The sequence below is a fragment of the Ursus maritimus genome, unplaced genomic scaffold, assembly GCF_017311325.1.
Source record: "Ursus maritimus isolate PB19 unplaced genomic scaffold, ASM1731132v1 scaffold_1, whole genome shotgun sequence".
Lineage (NCBI taxonomy): Eukaryota > Metazoa > Chordata > Mammalia > Carnivora > Ursidae > Ursus > Ursus maritimus.
Genome location: NW_024423343.1, coordinates 12,026,071 through 12,032,784, shown reverse-complemented (window position 1 = coordinate 12,032,784; position 6,714 = coordinate 12,026,071).

Sequence of the window (6,714 nt, the reverse complement as noted above, 5' to 3'; positions counted from 1 at the left end):
CTGGAATTCATGCCCTTGGAATTCATGCTATTTCCTACCGAAATTTAGACCAATTTTACTAATTTCTACTTTATAGATTGCTTTTTCCAGATGCGGTGAGGATCTCCAGCTGTATCATTTCTTCTCTCACATTTACAACTAAGCACATGACACTTGAGATTTGGAGCAGCATACATACAGAAGAGAACAGAAAGGATAATGCCTAGTGAACACCAATAACACGGTCCTCTAACGTCAGGGTATAAAATAACCCTGGAGAGATATGTGTGTTCTGGGAAACAACTGATTACTAATAGAGTCTCATGAGGTCTTTGTTCAAATCTATTTGGTATCAGCTCTTCAGGAAATTCTGTGTGGCTCCTGTACAGTCCAAGCTTTGAGAAGCGCTGTGGATTGGTGGGGTTCAGGACATGCTACCCCAAAATAGGACACCTTGGCATATTCAATATTTTAAGCTGAAGAAATTTAAGAAAACAGCAGAAGCAGGAAGATCATTCTGACCTTCTCCCCTGGAACAGGTCATGACACCCTCATGTGAATGGTGCCTGCCTTACACCCACAGGAAAAGAGTGTACTTATCTCCGAAGACAAAGGGGTGTCTGAGGAGAATCAGAATAAGCAGGCTTTGCTGCTTCCCTGTTTACTACCATAGCTTCAGACTCCTTAACCTTTCGCCTTCTTCCACAGTTACCCACTTTTCATCAAACCAAGCCTAAACGTCCTCATCTAGCTGTTTCTTTGGGTCTTCATTTCCTGAGAAAAGCTCCCATGTTATGCAAAACTTACACAGAATACATTTGGATGCTCTCCTCCTGTCAATCTGTCAGTTTAATTTTCAGGGACCTCAAAAGTGGAGGAAACTCTCTCCTCCCCTGCAGGGTCTATCCAAGAGGGATTCCTGTATAGGAGGGGCTCCCACCATGCTTTCACTTCAGGGGAGGTCTCGTTTTTTAGTTCAGTTGAGACTCAGGCATCTACCTCCTCACGTATTTTCCTCTGGCCAATCTTGGTCATTCACCTGATCACCTGTATCTCTAACAGAGAACTTAGGAAGCTCTTATTTACTTCTGTTCACAGAGTTAATATGTAAAACCTAATGCCTAAAAATCCACAGGTTTGGATTTTATGTGCCTTTCACATTTCACCTGTTGCCCTTGTTTGTTCCTAAAATAAAGCTGAGTATTTCTATTCTGTTGCTGAAAAGCGGGGGGGGGGGGGGGGGGTACTTATTGAGAAAAACAATAGGGATCAGAAAGAGATTTTTGACATGAATTAACTAAGCAAGACATAAAGAATGGAAACAAACCTAGTAAGGCCCTGTTACTTTGTAGGGTGAAATTCGTAAGTTGGACAGAGCTTTACTTCTGGGCTCCTGTGAGATCATACTTGCTCGGCAAATTCATGACACAAGGCAGCTGGAGTGATAAATGCTTTTCATGTACAGAACTTAATTTTCGTTTAAGTTCTTGGAACCCAGAGACTTGCAGCGGCGCCGATGAGAATAGAGACTCTGTGGTCAGGCCGTCCTCCCTGGAGAAGCTGCTCTGTTGCATTGGAGCTGGTGACAGAGACACGCCCCTCCTCACCTCTGCTTGCACATCTGGTTAACAGGGAAAAAGACGGTACCTACCTCTGGGTTACCGGAAGGCTGAAGGGAGATAATTGCTGCAAATCCTCGCAGTTAACCTAGAATGCATGCAGAACGAATGTCGCTCTTGTTTGTAGCAGAACCAGGGACATAATCCCCAACTCTTGATGATTAATTCTCGCAGACCCTTTATTGACGTTTTACTTGATACGGTTTGTTTCTGTATACGTGCAGAGGCAATAAGACAGTTATGCTATAAATCGCACCACCGATTCGTTCCAACTAGACTGCCCTCAAATTACCGCTCAACAGCGATGTCTACGTATAATTTCAATAGAGGTTAGAGTGATGTTTGCCGTGTGATACCGCTGGGAGGCAACAATCAGTTGTGGTCATTGTTTTTCTTTTAAAAGTAAACGGACACAGTGAATATACAGTGTAGATGAAATAATGATTTCAAGCGTTTATTCAATCACGTTCTGTGCCACCTGTGAGCAACGCAGGTATCGTTTACGATGCTGGGCAGACGGAAGACCCCTCTAGCCTGATGTGCCAAGTCAGAAAACTCAGGCTGCTTACTTTCAGTGGAGTATCACGCTCATTCAAAAAAAATGAAATTAAAAAAAAAAATCTCCAATCTGTTTCCACAATGTTCAGTAATTTGAGTTTGCCCTAACTATGTAAGACACACCAATCATCTATTTAAATTGTTTGAGCAAGAAAGCTCAGTTTGGGAGAAAGTGGGGAGAGTTGACTGTTTCTATATCAGCAATGTGTTTTATTATTCACAAAAATCATCAGTGTCCTATCGCTCTAGTGGTGAAACATTCCAAAAGATTCCACTGGCACAGAAATCAGGGGTTTCCCAACTCGCCCACCATGAGTTGCCTGTTTAAACACACACTCCTAGATAGCTCCAGGGAATCAGCATTTCTAAGTGACTCTAGCAGTCAGACAAGTTTGGGTAACACTTCTCCACAGTGGGTTTCAGCCCTGACCCTGTACTAGTCTCGTGGAGAGTGTAAAAAGCGGCGGCCTGTAGCCACGACCAACGCCCAGACCCCACCCCAAAGTCAATCAGCGCCTCTAGACGTGGCCCCGCCATTGAAGTTTTTTAAAAGCTATCCAGATGATGGTAACATGTAGCCAGCGCATCTCAGGCCCCGTGCCCACAACCCCTCAATGGCGATCTGCATTTGAACAACCTCTTGGGGGATCCATGTGCACACTGACGGTTTGGACGAGGCTGTTAAAGGGCCTATCAACAGAACATCTATCTTTCCATCCCGAGGAGGACGGCATTTTGCTCCCCACTCCCTCTTCCCATTTTACCACCACCAACAAAAGCAGCTTGAAATCTTTCCAGAGGGCTCTTTCTTTATCCTCTTGGCCACTGAAAGCCAACTGAAGAGGGATCGTGTGAGGCAAACCTATCTGTTCCAAAATCATTTATTAATTAAAGTATCTTAAATAGTGTATACTGCTCTTACCCAAATTCCCCAGCAACTTTTAATTGGCAGTTTCTGTTCCATGTCCCATAACCAAAAACATTAAGGATCACTAGCATTCACATCCGTGAATTCATTTAGACAGTTTTCTTTAATTAACGATGAAGACACTACAATTCTAAGTACCAGACAGAATCAGGGGGGAAAAAAACCCGAAAATAAGCATAACACTATAAAGAAAACTCAGAAAAGTGAAACACTTCTAAATAAAAATATATACCTGGCCTGGTACCCATTGCATATATACATAATACATATGTTATACACGTATATACAATCAATGTTTTGGTAGCAACACAGACCATGCCTTGGTCCTTTTGTACACAGATGAAGCAGCACCATCGGCAGCACCACCATCTGAAGATGATAAACCAAACTGCACATACATCAAATGAAAAAATATATATGGATTTCATTTGGCCCACCCTGCAGCCAAGAGGTGTAAGGAAAGAACTTTGTAAGAAAAATTGTTCCGGGAACTACATTCTTAAGCCAATAGCAAAGTTCTAAGGTCAACAAACAAAACAAAACAAAAAAACAAAAACAAAACAGCACTAAAGATGCCTATACATATACGGACAAGTTTTCCTGTTTACCGAATTTGTCCTATCACGTGGCGTATTGGTTAACATTAGGGAAAGTAACCACATAAGCAAAGAGAGATTTAAATGCCAGGTGAGCTCTTGGCGTACACATCACAAATGCCAAGTCATCAACAAACGATGAAAGGGGGACAACTCTCCAGCTAAGTCACGTTTTCTAATCTTATTAGCTAATTATAAGTTCTTTATTGCTGACAAATTCCTTAAGAACAGGATCGAACACCTTCACTATCTTTCTACCTCCTCTCAGCACCTAACTGGATGCTCTGGTTACAAGCAGTGGGAAACCCAACATGCCCTCTGACCCACACATTCTCTACCCACGCTTAGGAGATGGATGGACAGAGCTATGGTGGGATCTCCACGACCTTATCTGGCTTGACTTTGGAGGTGATCAAAGGCACCAGTGTCTAACCCTTGATGTTTTATTGACTAGAAGAAGGCTATTTTGCTCTCCAGAACTAAGCTCACAAGACTGGAGGTCTTTCTCTTAGTATTGGCAAGGCCATATTTCCTCACATCCCAAGAAGTGCATGTTTCTTCCCCTAAAGTTTTTCAGCCACCTTTATGAATGCAGCATTACCTCCAGCTAATAACACACACGGTGTCCTAGGAACACTAACTCCCCTGTCAATCATCACAAAGAAGCGACTTCGTGTGCGGCTTCCATCCATTCTCCTTTGCGTGCCTTCCAAAGGGTCCTCCTGTCTCTCCCCAGTCAAGGTCTTAATTCCCACAGTGTCTCTGGTTTCAGAGCCTCTTTGCGTGATGGACTGACCCACCAAACTCCGCCAGAGCACTGAGAGCACTTCACATTTCTCCCATTTTTCATGGCTCTACTGTCAGTGGACGATGAGCTCCCCTCGCATTTTTAAACCACCTGCAGTAAAGAAAATTAAAGTTTTCAACTACCTGGCAAATTGCATTCAGGATGCAAGATTGAACAAAACAGGGCTTCGGTATTATACAATACTGTTCCTTACAGTATCGTAATATTGTTTCTTAATACTTAAAATGTCTCAGATCTAAAACACAGCTAGGACACAATAGGGGAAAATAAAGGTTAAAAATCTCTACTTTTGGCTAGATGATTTTTAGTAAACCCATTTTTGCAGTCAACCTAGATTAGTTCAGAGTCCCTGACCTTTGAAAGTTAGCAAGAAATAGCCACAGACGTAACATCAGTACTGAATTGTCATTATTGACTCAGGTGGTTGATCATTAATGGATTCTCTTCACTTCTAGCTCGTTCTAGGACTTTTTTTTTTCCCCGAATGAAGATATCATCAAAGTCATGAACTATATTTGTTCTTTCCACAAAGGAGAATTTTAAAACTCTGCCTAGGTCTCTAAGAAAGAACACTATAAAAGGTTGGTCTCATGAGGAAAAAGCCACTAACTTATAGGTTAACCAGAGGCCACGAGAAGCCCCATTAATGTAATTCCTTGGCTGGCCTACAAATACTTGGAAATGGATAAAAGCCAGCTCTCAATAGGAACTGAACACAAGGATTTTAGCAGCTGACGTTGCTCAAGGTCATGCTCCGTTGCTCAAGGTCATGCTCCGTAGGCAGAGCACGAGCTTTTGCCTTAAATACCAGCAACTTCCAGTTTTAAATTGTTGAAGTCTGATACCACCACCAAACCCAGCTCAGGGACCACTAGAAGCAGCTCATTAAATAAGAATTTCTACCTTTATACTATTTGACTCAACAAAACATCAGAGAAATTAACCAAGAGATGGCTTTTCCAGTCTGTTCATTTCTGTTCTCACCTAAAATATGTTGATTCTCCACATGCAGAGGTATCTCGGGAATACATATTCAAAGTATAGTTTCCTTGAGGAATAATAACCAGCTCTACAGGAAAACAGTTGGGGCTGACTTTGTTCACTGATGTCTCTTTAACGACTTCTGTCCTCAATGGAAGAGAGCAAGCGAAAGCAGGACAGCTTGCTTTCTTCCTCCACTAGCAGGAGCAGGAGGCAGAATATTTGAAAAAAATGTAAAGTTAGTTGGACTAAGAAAGTCTTTTTTATAAAAGTGTAAAAAAAAAAATTCATAGATTTTTTAAATCGGTAGTGTTCTCTCCTCATAGGAAATGATGTAATTCAGCAAGTTCCTTGAAAACAATGGATTCTTATGACTACGGACCTATTCATCTTAGAAATTGATGAGCGTGCAAATGATTAGAATCTGCGACAATGAACATCGTTCCCCAATCTGTGAGGTACATGCCATCTGGTTGAATTAACAGTAACACAGGCCTCAGCAGCGCGAGGGGTTCCATTTATCTCCACTCCCTGTTGAGTAGAGTAGGGGTCCCCCCGACCTGTTGGACGAGGGGCAGCAGCCACTGCAAAGGCCCCCAACCTTGTCCCTTCCTTGTAGCCCCTCCCCGACCCAGGGAGCTCAACCCATCAGAGGAATGGAACGTTGCTCCTCTCCACAGCCCGGCTGGGAACTTCTAATCCTTTACACGGACTCTGAGGGAGCCTGACCTTGGCATTTGTTCACTTAACCTTTAGGAAGTTTCCCGGCAAAAAAGATTAAAAACACGGTAGGTGATATCTTTAAGTACGTTCACGGCCTTCTCTTTTTCACAAGGAAAAATTCCGAGATGTGTGTGTTTTCCAACCAAGAGGAAGATTGACATCTTCACTGCTGGCTTGATGTCTCAGGAGCCGGTCATTATGCCTTGACATGCTCTCTGTATACTGGGTTTTATTAACGAATCGCTAATAGGCCAGTACCCACCAGGGCAAATGGAACCAGTTACGTTCGGCTAAATCATGTAACTAACATGGGAGGGTCTCAGAAAACAAGAGATAAGGGTCTTGTGGGAAATGACACGTAGCCCTGGTCGTGCTAAAAACCATTTTTCTGAAATTTTAACTTCTGGTTAGAAATCAAAGACAAGTACTCACTTGTCTTACCATTTTTCTCGAGACGATGCCAGAAATAAAATACCCTAACGTGTGCACAAAAAAAAAAAAAAAAAAAAAAAAAAAAAAAAA